Below are 16,737 nucleotides of genomic sequence, written 5' to 3'. Positions count from 1 at the left end.
AACAAAACTTTCAAAGAACTTTCAAGCTAGCTAAAATTTAAAATTCAAAAGGAATTACAACACAAAATACTGGTGAGGATGTGGAACACTAGAATTCTTACACATTATTTGTGAGACTATAAAGGTGCTCATGCCCCTGGGCACCACCACGCACCACATTCCTGGAGGCCACCATACATTGGGGATTTGGCCTTGGACTAGTGGCTGAGCACAAGTTTTTTAATGCCACTGCCTCAATTCCTGAGCCTTCCTGTGGATCAAGTGCCCTGAGAATCCTCCCTAGGTCTTGCTAACACCACAGAGAGGAAGCACAGCCCATGACTGGCAAATATTCAGTGCAGATGTCTGTACTGACAAAAAATTGACTCAGACAAAAGAGCAGGGCACAAGCAACACACATATGAGACTTGTTTGAAATACCATGTTCTGGTGAACAGGGGACACTGCACTCACTACAGGGCACTACATAACTTCTTCTTCATAAACCCACTGCTTTCAAGAATAGAAGACATAGCTAACTTTCCTAACACAGAAAAACAGACACAGAAAGGGAGACAAAATGAGGAGATGGAGGAATATGCCTCAAATGCAAGAAAAGGACAAAATCACAGTAGGAGATCTAAGTGAAACAGAAATAAGTAATATGCCTGATAAAGAAGTTAAAGTAATGATCATAAAAAGACTCACTGGACTTCAAAAAGGGTGGAGAACACCAATGAGACCCTTGACAAAAAGATAAAAAATAACATATCAGAGATGAAGACCTAATTAAATGAAATTAAAAATACAATGCACAAAATAAATAGTAGATTTATCCTAGTATTTAGGAATGTAGAAGAATGTATCTGCAACCTGGAGCATAGGGTAATGGAAAGCAATCAAGCTACTAGGTGAGAGAAAAACAAATATTGCATACTGAGAATAATAGAGAACTCAGTGACACCATCAAGCACAATTGCATTCATATTATAGGGATCCCCCCTACAAGGAGAAAGGGGGGTGGAAAATGTATTTGAAGAAATAATAGCTGAAAACTTCCCTAATCTAAGAAGGAATACAGATCCAGATTCAGAAGGCACAGAGATCCCTCAATAAATTCAACATCAGGAGACAGTTATTAAAATGGCAAAAAATAGTGATAATGAATATTAAAGGTTGTAAGACAAAAGAAGACAATTAAACACAAAAAAAACACCATAATACTATTGGGTGATTTCTCAGCAGAAACTTTTTAGGCCAGAAAAAAGTGGCATGATATGTTAAAAGTGCTGAGGAAGAAACATCTTCAGACAAGAATATTTCATCCAGCAAGGCTATCATTCAGAAAAGAAAGAGAGGTAAAGAATTTCTCAGATAAACAAAATTAAAAGAATTCATGACCACTAAATCAACCCTACAAGAATGGTGGAGAACTCTAAGAGTGTGGAAAATAAGAACATAGGAATTAAAATAAATAAGTAAGCAAATAAATAAATAAATAAATAAGCACACCTGTAAAAATCAGTCAAGAGAAACACAAAATAAAAAGATGTAAAATAGGTGCCAAATATCTGACACATGGAAGGGAGGTAAATAAAGAATGAGTTTAAAATTAAATGACCATCAGCTTAATATAGACTGCTATATGCAGAAGATGTGTTAAATGTAAACCAATGGTAACCACTAATCAAAAACCAGTAAGAGCTATGAAAAAAAATAAAAGTAAAGAATCTAAATATATAACTAAAGAAAACCAGCAAACCATGAGAGAAAGAGAAGAAAGGAAAAGCTAAAAAAATAACCACAAAGAAAATAACAGAATGTCAGTAAACACATATCAATCAATAATTAGTTTGAAAGTAAATGGACCAAATGTGCCAATCAAATAATATAGGTGACAGAGTGGATAAAAAAACCAAGACCCATCTAAATATATATCTATTTTACTGCCTACAGCAGACTCATCAGATCTAAGAATCCTGCAGATAGAAAGCAAGGGAGTGGAGAAAACTTATCAGATAAATGAATGTCAGACGAAAGCCAGAGTAGCAATACTTGTATCAGACAAAGTAGACTTTAAAACGAAGACTGAAAAAAAAATAAAAAAATAAAAAATAAATAAAATGAAGACTGTAAGTAGACACAAAGAAGCTGCTATATAATAAAGGGGACAATCCAACAAGAGGATATAACAATTATAAACATTTATGAACCTAACATGGGAGCTCCCAAATATATAAAATAGTTAATAATAAACATAAAGAAATTAATTAATAGCAATCCAAGTGTAGTACAACAATGCATCAATGGACAGATCAAACAGAAAATCAACAAGGAAACAGTGGCTTTGAATGACATACTGGAACAGATAAATTTAACATATATCTTCAGAACATTCTATCCTAAAATAGAATGCACAGTTTTTTCAAATGTACATGGGTCATTCTCCAGAATAGTTCACATTTTGGGCTGCAAAACAAGCCTCAGCAAATTAAAGAAGATTGAAGTCGTACCATGTATCTTTTCTGAGCACAATACTATGAAACTGGAAATAAATCACAAAAAAAATCTAGAAAGACCACAAATACATGGAGATAAATTATATGCCACTAAACAATGTGTGGGTAAATCAAGAAATCAAATATAAAATTAAAAACGACATGGAAATAAATGAAAATAAACAAAATTAAAAGAATTCATGACCAATTGTCCAAAACCTCTGGGATGAAGTATAAGTGGTTCAAAGAGGGAAGTTTAGAGCAATACAGGCTTACCTCAGGAAGCAAGAAAAATCTCAAATCAACAATCTAATATTACACCTAAAAGAGCTAGAAAAAGAACAATAAATAAATCAAAAGCAGCAGAAGGGTAGCTGTAATAACTAGAACAGAAATAAATGATATAGAAACAAAAACAAAGCCAACAGACCAGATCAATGGAACTAGGAGCTGGTTTTTTGAAAAGATCAATGAAATTGATAAACCTCTATCCAGACTGAGGGAGAGAGAGAGAGAGAGAGAGAGAGAGAGAGAGAGAAACTCAAACAAAAACAGTGATCAGAAAAACTCCCAAAAAGCAAAAGCCCAGGACCAAAGACTTCACAGTGAATTCTACCAAATATGTAAAGAAGAGCTAATACCTATTCTTCTCAAACTATTAAAAAAAATAGAAGAAGGAAAACTTTCAAATTCACTCTCAGAGGTATCCCCCTGATGCCAAAATCAGGTAAAGACAGCATATACAAATAATGGAACTACAGGCCCATATCTCCAATGAACATAGGTGCAAAAATCCTCAACAAGATATTAGCAAACAGAATCCAATGACACATTAAAAAAAAACATTCACCACAATCAAGTTGGATTTATTCCTAAAATGCAGGGATGGTCCAATATTCACAGATCAATCAATGTTATACATCACATCAATAAGAGAAAGGATAAAAACCATATGATCATTTCAAGAAGCATTTGACAAAATACATCATCTTTCATGATAAAAGCCATTAATAAAGCAGGTTTACAGGAAACATCCCTCAACATAATAAAGGTCACATATGAAAAACCCAGAGCAGACATCATACTTAATGGAGGAAAAACTAAGAGCTTTCCCCCTCAGATCAAGAAGAAGACAATGATGTCTACTCTCAACACTTTTATTCAACATCATAGTGGAAGCCCTAGCCACAGCAATTAAATAACACAGGAAACAAAAAGCACCCAAGTTGGTAAGGAAGAAGTAAGACTTTCACTATTTCTGGATGACATATGCTTATATAGAAAACCTAAAAGACTTCACCAAAAAAAAAAAAAAAAAACTAGTAGAACTGATAAATGAACTTAGTAAAGTCACAGGAGACCAAGGTCAATGTACAGAATCTGTTACATTTCTATACACTAATAACAAAGCAGCAGAAAGAGAAGTTAAGAAAACAGCCTCATTTACAATTGCACCAAAATTAATAAAATACCTAGGAGCCAACCAAACTGAAGAGTTAAAGATCTGCATTCTAAAAACTATAAAAAGTTGTGAAAGAAATTGAAGATGACATAAAGATAGAAAGGAAAAAAAAAAGAAAGGTATTTCGTGCTCATTTCTTGGAAGAACAAATTCATTAAAATGTCTGCATTACCCAAAACAATCTACACTTTTAATGCAATCTCTATCAAAATACCAACATCATTCTTCACAGACCCAGAACAAGCAATTCTAAAATTTGTATGGAACCACAAAAAAGACCCCAAGTAGTCAAAGCAATTTTGAAAAATAAAAGCAAACCTGGAGGTATCACAATTCCAGACTTCAAGTTGCATTACAAAGCTGTAGTAATCAAAGCAGTATGGTATTGGCACAATAGATCAATAGAACAGGAAAGAAAACCCAGAAATTAACCCATAATTATATTGTCAGTTAATCTTCAACAAAGCAGGAAGGAATATTCAATGGGAAGAAGACAGTGTCTTTTAACAAATGGTGCTGGAGGCATACCTGGGTGCCTTGCTGGTTAAGTGTTCAATTCTTGGTTTTGGTTCCGCTTGTGATCTCATAAGATTGAGCCTCACTTTGGGCTTCAGGCTTGCGGAGAGTCTGCTTGAAGATTCCCTCCCTCTGCCCCTCCCCTCACTCTCTCTCTCAAATTAATTAATTAATTAATTAATTAATCTTCAAAAAAGACACATGGTGTTGGAAAAACTGGTCAGCTAAAGAAGAAGAAGAAGAAGAAGAAGAAGAAGAAGAAGAAGAAGAAGAAGAAGAAGAAGAAGAAAAGAAACTGAACTACTTTTTTACACCCTACACAAAAATAAATTCAAAATGGATGAAAGACCAAATGTAAGACTGGAAACCATAAAAATCCTAGAAAAGAGCACAGGTAGAAATATCCCTGGCATTGATGATAGTAACATGTTTTCTAGGTGTGTCTTCTGAGGCAAGGGAAATGAAAGCAAAAATAGACTATTGTGACTACATCAAAATAAAAAGCTTCTGTACAGTGAAGGTAAAGGTCAATCAAACAGAAAGGCAATGTACTGAGAAGATATTAGCAAATGACTTGTCTGATAATGGACGAGTATCTAAAATATATAAGGAACTAACACAAATCAACACTCCCAAAATAAATAATCCAATTAATAAATGGGCAGAAGATATGAACAGACATTTCTCTAAAGAATACTGCCAGATGGCTGACACATGAAAAGATCTCGAGCATCACTCATCATCAGGGAAACGCAAATCAAAACCACAATGAGATTCCTCACACGTGTCAGAATGCCTCAAATCAAAACCACAAGAAACCAGTGTTGGCAAGAATGTGGGGAAAAGGAATCCTCTTCCATTGTTTTTGGGAATCTAAACTGGTGCAATCGCTGGGGAAAAGTATGAAGATTCCTCAAAAAGTTAAAAATAGAACTATCATACAATCCAGTAATCACTCTAATGGGTATTTACCAAAAAAAAAACACATGTATCCCCTATGTTTATAGCGGCTTTATTTATAATAGCCTAATTATGGAGGGGCCCCAAGCATCCATGGACTGATGAATGGATAAAGAAGTGGCATATGTATACAATGGAATATTATTCAACCATATAAAAAATGAAATCTTGCCATTTGCACTGACACTGATGGAGCTAGGGAGTATAATGCTAAGTAAAAGAAGTCAGTCAGAGAAAAGCAAATGCCATTTGATTTCACTCTTATGTGGAATAAGAAACAAAGCAAAAGAGCAAAGGAAAAAGAGAGAGAGAGAGAGAGAGAGAGAGAGAGAGAGAGAGAGAGAGAATGAAACCAAGAAACAGACTTTTAACTATAGAGAACCATCTGATGGTGAGCAGAGAGAAGGTTGGTGGGGGGATGGGTGAAATAGTTAATGGTGGTTAAGAAGGATACTTGCTGTGATGAGCACAGGATGGTGTATGGAAGTGTTGAATCACTGTATTGCACACCTCAAACTAATATAGCACTGCATATTAACTATTTGAAATTAAAATTTAAAAATAAAAAAGAACTTTGGAAAGAGTTTATGCCATTTCTTTTCAAACCAAATATGCATTCCCCTATTTCCCAGCGATTTCTCTCCTTAGCATTTACTCCAGAGAAATGAAAACATAAGTTTACAAAACAAAATGTGTACAAGCATGCTGATAGTAGCTTTATTTACAATTTCAAGAAACTAAAAATATCCCAGATGCTCACTAAAAGAATAATGTTTTAAAAATGTGATATATTCAAATATTCATGTATGCAGCAACTTGGGTAAATCTCTAAAATATTTTGCTGCATATAATAAGGCCTATACAAAAGCATAGAAACCATATGATTCCATTTATATTAAGAACAAACAAAACTGATCTTTGTGAAAAAATATCAGAAACGTGATTCCTTCTCTAGGGTAGGGTGGGGAATCCCTATGAAGTGCCAAAAGGAGATTTCTTTTTTTTTCTAAATATTTTATTCATTTATTCATGAGAGATACAGAGAGAGAGGGGCAGAGACATAGGCAGAGAGAAGCGGGCTCCCTGTGGAGAGCCTGATGAGGGACTCAATCCCAGGATTCCGGGATCAGGATTTGGGCCAAAGGCAGATGCTCAGCTGCTGAGCCACCCAGGAATCCCACTAAAAGGAGATTTCTTAGGGATAATAAGAATATTATATTTGTATAGAGATTTGAGTTACCAGGACCATCTTTACCACTGGGTAAGCAGGGGCCTCCCTCAGACTCCATACCTCAGTATGCCCATACTTTGGAGGTCCTTCTTAAAAATTATCTGGACACCATGAGTACAGCAGTACCATGTGGGTAAAATGACTTGAGCCTCATTCTGCATCCATGTTGACCCTTGTCCCTATTTTTGGGTTATGCTTTACATCCTCTACTGACATGTGAAATTGAGTTGATAGCCTAACAATCTCCTAGATTTGTGTAATGCTGTTGTCTTGAAGCCCTGTGGACCTGTAACAAGGTGTGTGAATTGTCCTTACTTATCAGAAAGATATTTCTTTCATATAATTGAGTAAAATCAAACAGTTGGAATGTCTCAATACTTATTTAGGGTGATTCAATTTGTTTATAGAAAGGTGCCCGCAAATAATAATTACTATAGTCCCATATACCCCAGTTGTCCTTCTGGGTGCCTCAGATGCATGCATTAATCAAAACCCAGTGAATTCATACTTAAAAATTATAAATAACATTATTTGTTGATTTTACATCAAAAGAAATCATTGTAAACAAACTCTAGTTAGTGCTATGCCTGCTAATGTATTTAGTGTGGAGTGTACGGATATCTGAAAATTTTTTGAAATGTGTTAAAAACTAAAATGGATTTTTGGATAAATAAGGGAAAGTAGATGGATATATATGCTAATGTAGTCTATTAATAGTAAATGGTGGATAAGAGAGTTTTTATTGTAAAATTCTTTCAACTGTGCTCTATATTTGAAATTTTTCATAATAAAAAGTTGAAAATAACAGATAAAATAAATATAAGGATTGAAAGAAAATGTGAATGTAAATATGAAAGTAAAATAAATTAAGACCTGGCTATTAGCTCTGTGATATGCAGATTTTTTTTGATACACAGAATTTTAAGATGACCCCCAAGATTCCTGCTCCATATTGTACGCACCATGTGTAATATCCTCTCCTTTAGTGTGGTGGGGCCTGTAGATATAATGGGATATGAAACTTGGTATTAGATTACTGATTAGTTGAGTTTGAGTTAATCAAAAGAGAGATTATTCTGGGTGGGTCTGGACTAATCAGAAGAGTCTTTAAAAAGGTGAAGAGTCAGAGAGAGGAGTACTTGCTGGCCTGAAAGAAAGCAAACAGCCATATCATGATTTGTCTCTGGTGCCCTATGGTAAGGAACTGCAACTTCTAGGATCTAACAGTAGTCTCTGGCTAAAAGCTAGCCTGGATCCAAATACCTCAATCATACAGCTACAAGGATATGAATTCTACCAACAATCAGTGAGTTTTAAAGGAGACTCTGAGCCTCAACTGAGAATTAAAGCACCATCTGACACTTGACTTCAGCCTGGTGAATCCCTAAACAGAGGCTCCTGCTAAACCTATGCCCAGACATTTCACCTAATGAAACTGAGATACTATTTATGTGTGGGTTTAAGGCACACATTTTTTGGTAATATGCTGCACAGAAATTGAAAACAAACACAGATGCCCATAGTTATTACAGCATCCTTCCTCCTAGGCCACCTCAATGGGCAGTTAGGTTGGCTTCTAAATACCATGACATGCTATAAAGAATCACAGGTCCTGGCACAATTGCCTAATTCAAGTGTTGGCATGAGGAAATACAAGATGAGCTTAGAATATATTGCTGTGTCAGAAGAAAAGTTGTGTTTAAAATATAATTGGAGGGGGCAGCCCAGGTGGCTCAGTGGTTTAGCGCTGCCTTCAGCCCAGGGCGTGACCCTGGAGACCCAGGATCAAGTCCCATGTCAGGCTACCTGCATGGAGCCTACTTCTATCTCTGCCATTCTCTCTCTCTCGTCTCTTATGAATAAATAAATAAAATCTTAAAAAATATAATTGGAGGATGTCACAATCATATAGAGGTAAGCCTGAAAGGGAGAATTTTACAAAACAAAAATCTGGGATAACTTTAGCTTCAAAATGAATATAATTAGTATTATATTATTACCCAATGAATGAAATAGGAAATAATCCATCCATACTTATATAAATCAATAAATTTAAAGATTAATGATGTATGAAATATATACATATTTTCAAACACTTCTTTCAAAATACATAGTATTTATAGTATGAGAATATATTATAATATATTATAATGTAGTATAAGAATATCTGTGTAAGGGAGAATCCTGGAAGACAATATCTTAATCAAGTAACCAAAGTGAATTCCATCTGCATTGGATTGAATAGGGTACACAGAGTACAGTGAGAAGAATACAGTATTAATCTCCAATCTCTCATTTGAAGTTTCACAAGAAAACCGAATCTAATAATGAAGAAACATTTAAAAGTGACATACTTCACCAGTATATAATCTTCAAAATATAGCAAGGTCATAAAAGTCAAGGAAAGACTGAGAAAAAATGTCCAGATTGAAGTAGATTAAGGATTATGTCAACTGAATGTAGCAATGGTTCTTTACTGGATTATTTTACTATAAAAAACATTTTAGGGTAATGGGAAAAATGTGAATGGAGACAGAGAAATATATATATCACTCTTATATAACTGTTAATGTTCCCATTTTGAAGGCCCTACTTAGCTATGCAGGGGATATTCTTGTTTATAGGAAAAAACACTAACATATTCAGGTGTGTTCTGTATCGGGTCAGCAAATTCTTCCAAATTGGTTTGAAAAGAAAGTTTAAAAAAAAAACCAAAAAGATTTTATTTACTTATTCATGAGAGACACAGAAAGAGAGGCAGAGGGAGAAGGAGGCTCCATGCAGGGAGCCGGCCGTGGGACTCGATCCCAGGTCTCCAGGATCATGCCCTGGGCCGAAGGCGGCGCTAAACCACTGAGCCACCAGGACTGCCTGAAAAAGAAAGTTTCTTATAGTTTTGTTTGCAGTTTTGCTGTGAGTTTGAGACAGTTTAAACATGTAAAAATATTTATTACATTAAAAAGTGTACAAAAAGAAGCCAAAGACTAGGAAACTATATTTACAATACATACACCTGTGAGAAGACATATTAAGAATTTATAAAGAACTCTTACCAAACCAAAAATAGGATGACCAACAATTCAATTCTTTAAAAACAGGAATACAACAGACAAGTTGCAGAGAAAACATTTTAAAAGCCAAATAACCACATGAAATATGCTCAGCATCATTAGTCATCAAGAAAAAGCAAGTATGGGATCCCTGGGTGGTGCAACGGTTTGGCGCCTGCCTTTGGCCCAGGGCGCGATCCTGGAGACCCGGGATCGAATCCCACGTCAGGCTCCCGGTGCATGGAGCCTGCTTCTCCCTCTGCCTGTGTCTCTGCCTCTCTCTCTCTCTCTCTCTCTCTCTCTCTCTGTGACTATCATAAATAAATTAAAAAATTAAAAAAAAAAGAAAATGCAAGTATAATGAAGTACATCTGGACACTGACTACATACCCATTGTGGCTAGTACTTCCTAAATGTCTGTCAGTTCGAAGTATTACAGTGGGTGTGGAACAACTATAATTCTCATGCATTGCTGGTTTTATTTTTGGAAAATAATTTACAATATCTTATATGTTAAAGTTACATTTGCTACATGACCCCCTGATTCCATTTCTAAGATTTATCCAAAGAAAATGAAGACCTGTACACAAATGCCCATAACAATTTTATTCATGTTAATCCAAAAATGAAGAGGGCACAAACATTCATCAACAAGTAAGTGGATGAACACGTTGTGATTTATTAATATGATGGAATATGGCTCAACAATAAAAATAAGCACGTTATCCATTCACAGAGTTATTTTGATGAATCTTGAAACAATGTATTAGCTGTACAAAGCCACAAATGAAACAACTCAGGTAGTATGCTTCTGTTTATATAAGATACTGAAAAGGGGAAAATAAGTCCATAAAGGCAAAACATATATGGTTGCCTATGCTGGTGGGGTAGGATTACTCAATTCAGACCCACTGGAACTTTTTAGATTTATGGATGTTTTATGAAATATTTGAGATGGTGGCAACATAAGACTATATACTTGCCCAAACTTATCAAAATGCACAGGGAAACTGGTGTATCTTATCTACATCTGTCAATAAAATAGATTAAAAATAAGTACTAAATGTCATGTTATGGACTAGAAATCAAAATAGATGGCATAGGTCATATGGAGTTAGTCACGAAAGTTCACATATTAAAAATTAAAGATAGCTTTTATTTTGTCTATTTCTTGACAAGTGACTAAAAATGTGTTTCAAGTTTAACTTTGCTGTTGTGGATTCCCTGCTGGATGCACAACACTCATCATCATTCACAGACCTCATTCTGGGGCTTATCTTACTCATCAAATGTCATCATCTTTCCATCACTTGACATTAGTACAAAACTACGGAGGAAACCTTGGCGGAGAGTGGATAGATTTCCCTGTTAATGCAATGATGTATCGGATATTCACAGATAATTTGATAAAGAAAGCAGATTACTTTTTTTTTTCATTAGGACTTTGCTGCTTTCTCACAATCTGGTCAGGGTTCCTGCTGGTAATGAAAAACCTTTGGCAACAAAATTTGCAGTTGGAGTATTTACATTTCCAGATAGCTAGCCTAAGAGCATTTAGATCAAATTAATTTCCATCAGTGTGCATGCTGGAGCATTTATCCCCCTTATATGAAAGTGAAAATGTGTCAAGGTCTATTGGAAATTTGCCTTTTAGGGTTAGAAAAGCCAACACAGAAAGAGTAATGAATAATATTAGAAATGAAAAATGCATAGCGGAGGATTTGTTAGAACTCATGCAGAGAGAAACAGAAAAAGAGAGACACTGTTGTATTTATTAGAGCTTTTTTATTTTTATAAAATATCTCATTTAAGTTCTATAAAATAATTACGTGGAAACTATACTTGCTTTTTAATTTTTGCTTACATCTATTTTATTATTATATTTTCATTTAACAAAAATAAAGTCAGTTTCAAAAAGCATTGTGACCAGCTATAGTCTTAAGAGTAACTTTTATTGTACGACAATTCTTTTTTATATAGCAACTGATACTTGTATTATTGTTTCTCCTTTCCAAGCCCTCAGAGCAATTTCTCTTATATTCTACTTTTTTTTTTTCAAAAGGATGATTCCCTCTTGGTGGCTCAAAGTGAGATAGCTAGAGGCTACTTTCACAGCCAGTGGTTACCTTCCGTCTGCTTGGTTGAGCAGCAGAGATTGGAATTGCAAGCAGCTATATTCTTTTTCCTTTTTTGTAGTGTGCCCATAACTGCTGTTCTACCAGAGTGGAATCATTGCTTTCCCTGTACTCGTATACATCTTCCCTGATCTTAGACATTGCAACCGTATGTCTGACAACACAACAAAGGAAGCAATAGTGAGACTTTGCTTCAAATGTTACCCAAATATTGAAATCAAAAAGATGTAAAACACAAGTTTACAAAAAAAAAGAGGCCACTAGACACCTCTGTCAAGCCAGAAAATTAAATTCTTATTTCTTATCTTGCAAACTCATTTCCTAGACAGACAATAGCTGCCATGCATTGCTTTCATTATCTGTCCCTTGATGGGGAAAGGGAAAGGTTGAAGATGGAAAGGAGTCAGGTTGAGTAACATGGCCTAATTACTGAAGAAAAAAAAAAAGCAATTAGCAGTTTATCTGAGAGATTTTTAAAAAGTAACATGGTGTTTGAAAATAATACATATAGCATCACAATCACTTCCCAGAAGGAAAAGCCCTAATTTCTTTTACATGCTGCTCAACTAAGTACAACTTGGGGTGATTATATGCAAGAATGTATATGCAGCCCATGTGTCATGGACATAAATTGGTGATAGAGAAGACTGTATTGGGAGCATACCTGGATTTCAGCACAGAAAGTTTGGGCTCTATGTTATTTCCTTCCAAGTGGTAAATCCATTTTCAGCTTAGACCTAAAAGAAATAGAAAATAACTCCCTCACTGCATAGCAAGGAGAATGAGAAGTGAGCAAAACGATGGTCATAAAGTACACAAAACATTTAATTTATAGACATTAGTTGTGGTATCTGGCAAACAGAGACTAAATGAAAAGAAACTGTCACCAGGAAACAAAGTAGTTTAAGATGATGTTCCTCAAATAACAGAAGGAAGCAATTTACAAAGTACACCTCAATCCTTCTATTTAAATAAAGAGGCATAGGTTATGTCTTCTGTTACAAGAAAACATCATCACAGGAGAGACCTCTTAGAGATATATTTATTTCAATTGTACTGAAATAAGAGAAATCCAAACTAAACAAGAACTATGACTGCTCTCTTAACTCTAAATACCTGAAAACCTTCATTTTTTTTGTGAATATGAACTACAAGCTTATTCCAGTAAAGCATTATTATTTATGTATTCCATCCATTCATCCAACAGTGTTTGGTTGTTGTTGTTTGGTTTTGAGTCAGATACTGTGCTATGTCTTCTGGAAGAATTCTTGTCCCAAACAGACAAAATTATTTCCTCCAAGGAGTTTACTTTTGTTTGTTGGAGATTACACTAAGTAATAATGCCAGAGAAGGACCAAGAGAATCTTAAAATTCCTCTCAACTTGATTATATTTTACACAAGACTTCTTTCTACCTTAGGGCCAAGATCTCCCTTTCTCTAGAGTATTTACTTTAGAAAACCTATAATTGTAAATTCTTTGCCTGCCCTTTAGAGATGTAAATCTTTTGAAAAGCCTCTTGCCAGTTTTACAACCCAGAATTGCTTTACTCAAGTACTAGGGGCTGTCCTACTCCCTGAGGTGAAGCTAGGGTCCTAACTTCTGGGATAGTTCTCCAAATTGTAAAGCTACCTGCAATAATGAAGATACTAAAAAGTTTACTTTTCTTTTGGGTAAAGACAATTAGCAATTACAGATGGCTGAAGATCTCATTAATCCAGTAAACTACCAGAGCTAAAGGAGAGATATGGCATGTGGTCTTCCTTGCAGCACTTGGAGGGAACCAATCCTGCTGATAACTTGATTACAGACTTTGAGCCTCCAGAACTGTGGAACAAAAAATTCCTGTTGCTTAAGCCACCCAATCTATGTTACTTTGTTGCAACAACCATAGCATCCTAGTATAAAATAATATGCACACAACTAACGGAATTTTTGTGACGATTAGATGAGAGTATAATGATATGGTAAGTACACAGGCAGAAACATTATAATCTTTGTCTCTGAAGTTTCAAACAGGGTGGTTGGCTCGATTCTGTTGTGTTAGAATACATTAAAGTCCATTTAACCAATTAATGAAAACTACAGAATAACATATTCAGAGTGGAGTTATTATCAGTGTTTAAAAACATAATAAAGATAAGACAGGTAAGACAGGTTATATCCTTGTTACCTAATTGTGGGTCTTCTTTCCATGGGATATATTTGTGGCATAATTTGTTTTCTCTAATTTTGATAATTTCAGCTGTGTGTTAAGAACAATGATCTCAGGTGTGTGTTTAAAAGTCTTTAAAATATTTGCATTAGTGTTAGCAAGTTGAATAATAAAAATACTATAAATCACAAGATATTTAGAGTTTTGAAAGAAGCTACATTAACATAAAGGAATAAATTATTTAGGATAGAATTCAGAATTCTAGCAATATAGAACCAGAGGAATTCATCACAATCTTTTCTTATGATCATCAAATTGCATTATTATATTTAGGATGCTTTCTTAAAAATTTCCATGCTTATAAGACTTAAAAGACGTTTGTAGAAGTAAATGAACTCTTGACTGCTGAGATAATATGTTATGTAAAAATCTTTGAGTTGTACTGAAGAAGGATGCCACAAAATTAGAAAAATTACATTGAAGATGAAAAATAATTATATTTGCCAAGGAATATAGGAACTATAAAAATAGAAATAAGAAAAGGGAATGCACATATTTTACTTTTTTCTGGAAGATAATAAGAGACTTTAACTCACCTACAATAGTTTTTGAAGTATTTTGATCTCTTTGGAAAAGGAATTTATTAGTTAAAATTTCATCAGTCAATGGCCCTTTGGTACTCTTACCTGTTACTCTCTACAGCTCTTAGCTAACGACAATAATCACAAATTAATTAAAATCATTCTGACCTTTGGGTTTCAGAAAAGGAAGAAACAGAGTAGATGGAAGCTTTGATATAATTATGCTAATTTGAATTAAGCAAACTTTTAATGAAAAACCTATTAGAATATGTATAGTGGAATAGGGGTTCTCGATAAGCATAATAAAATCAAATGAGAATATAATTACATTTTCTTTTGAGGATGGAGAGAAGTCTGCACATTGTTTTAAAAAGGATGCATTCCAGTCAAATTTTCTTTATTGCATTTGTTCTTTGCAAAATCAAAATCCAAAAGTGTTCAGAAAAAATGTATCAAAGTTGAATAGAGTGCACAAAAGGATTACTTAGAATTTAAATGCAAGCAATGTGAGGATTTATTCTCTATGGACAGTGAAAAAAATGCATATTGTAATATATAAAATCATAAATCTCATGGATAGAAATAATACTCATGATACTTCAGAAAATTAAAGCCTAGATTCACTTTTGGAAGTACATTCAAGATCAACTTTAACATATACATTCCATTGCAACATAAATACCCAACTTCTACATTTCCCTGAAAAACAATTCAGACCCAGAATTCTCATAGTAATGTTTATGGCATGTTTTATAGTAATTTACAGTATTACTTAGACAATTTGAAAGGCAATATATTTTATTTATACAAAAAAGTAAAGATAAAATATAAAAAGTTAAGTGATGTCTGTGTTCTGAAGAATGACTTGAAACAATGAGTTTCATATATTAATTGATGTGCTGTATAATTTTCAACAAATTTAACAACCATTTGTAATAATCTAAAGTTGGTGCCAAATTCCAAGATGAGAGCAATTTGTTATGTATCAATTAGCTTTGTTTGTAATGTGAAAACAACAAAAATAGAATTCAGCTCCATGAAAAGAAAGAAATAGTGGTAAACTACATCCCATTCAAATATATATATATATATATATATATATATATATATATATATATGTTTTAAATAGTTTGTATGTGGTTTTAGTGCTTTATATAATATATATTGCTTACCTCACTATTATTACAATTGATCTACACTAAAATATTGACTCTTCAGAAAGATATGAACATGTGCATTTAGGTAAAGCCCAAAAAGGTTGAAAAAGACCCTGATATTGAAAGTTTTTTATAATAATTAAGGCAAATTAAGTGGGTTATCACTCTAGCTAATATCCTCCACCTTCAGTTTCAATTATTTGGCCATAGAATCTAATATCAGATCTTCATGTCCTTAAGTGTGTGCATGTGTGTGTGTGTGTGTGTGTGTGTTCCAGAAGCTTAAAATGTAAAAATATGAAGTTCTTGTTTTTTCCTATATAATTCAGATAACAGATCAATAGCTTGCACTTAATTTCTTAGATCTGCTGAAAAAGGACAGATATATTTAATCTTTAAAATGTATATACTGTTCTTTAGAAAAATGTAACTGAATATACTTACCTTTTAGTGCTTTCTTTTCTCATCAGATCTTAGAGTAATAATATTTGCTTATCTATATATTTATTAATACACCTCTTTCATTTTTTTCTGAAGATTTATAATGCATAGTTTTGGCAGAATCTTTGAAGCAGTACCAATGTGGAAAAGGTAAAATGGTAGGTAGGCTATGTGATATCATTTTCATTGCTTTGAATTTTCTAATAATACGCTTTTTGAAACCAACATCAAAACAAACACTTGACTTTTAGTTTAGGGTCATATATAAAAAAGAAGACAGTATTTACAGAGATTAGAATCAAATATTGCCATAATGATAACTTTACATTTTTAAAATAATGTTCCCATTATCAAATTCGTGAGTATAAAACAATATTTTTTTCTTTTGGAAAATTGAATTTTTTAAAGAAAGAAAAAAACAGAAAAGTTGCTTTTATTGAATACCAAAGTGAAAACACGATTTATATTTTTTTGTTGTTCAATTTTCTAAACTGTTACAAGTCCAGGGTATTCCTACACAAACTTTGGCACTGACAATAATATATTATGGTCCAACTTAAGAAGGTGTGTTTG

The sequence above is a fragment of the Nyctereutes procyonoides genome, unplaced genomic scaffold (assembly GCF_905146905.1).
Source record: "Nyctereutes procyonoides isolate TBG_1078 unplaced genomic scaffold, NYPRO_anot_genome, whole genome shotgun sequence".
Lineage (NCBI taxonomy): Eukaryota > Metazoa > Chordata > Mammalia > Carnivora > Canidae > Nyctereutes > Nyctereutes procyonoides.
This window is presented reverse-complemented; position numbering follows the sequence as displayed.